The sequence below is a fragment of the Condylura cristata genome, unplaced genomic scaffold, assembly GCF_000260355.1.
Source record: "Condylura cristata isolate star-nosed mole 26May11 unplaced genomic scaffold, ConCri1.0 scaffold00048, whole genome shotgun sequence".
NCBI lineage: Eukaryota > Metazoa > Chordata > Mammalia > Eulipotyphla > Talpidae > Condylura > Condylura cristata.
In genome coordinates, this window is record NW_004567149.1 from 221,287 (window position 1) to 221,813 (window position 527).

Genomic DNA, 527 nt, shown 5'->3' on the forward strand with positions numbered 1-527 from the left:
CAGCCCCGCTGACCGAGGCTGGTGGACCCCGCCCTGGGTGGGAGCCCCGCAAGGGTCACACGCGGCACTGGGTGCCAGACTCGTCTCCTTGCCTCGGGGCAGGGAGGGGAGGGTGCTGCCTTCCGAGGTCTTTTTGTAAAGATTTATTGACGCGCACACAAGCTGGGGTACAGGCCGGAGGTGTGGGGGTGACCTGGCTCCCCGCAGACAGAGCGGGGAACAGAACGGGAGGATCCCTGAGCCCCACGGCTGGGGGGCAGCGGGGAGACAGGAGGGGTCTGCTGCGCCCGGGGAGGGGGGAACTAGGGCCACAGCGGCTGCCCACAGCGCCACGGCGCTGACTCACCCTGCGCCCCCAGGGAGCCCCCTCCCCTGGGGCCAACGCGAGACCCTAGAAACTCGGGGTGCCCCCAGCCTGCGGGACGTGGAAGCCACTTCCCGGCGTGTGGGATTCCTGTGCGGCAGCAGGAAGGTCGTTTCTCTGCCGAGCGACGCGGATACCAGGCCGGGCCTGGCACGCCCGCAGC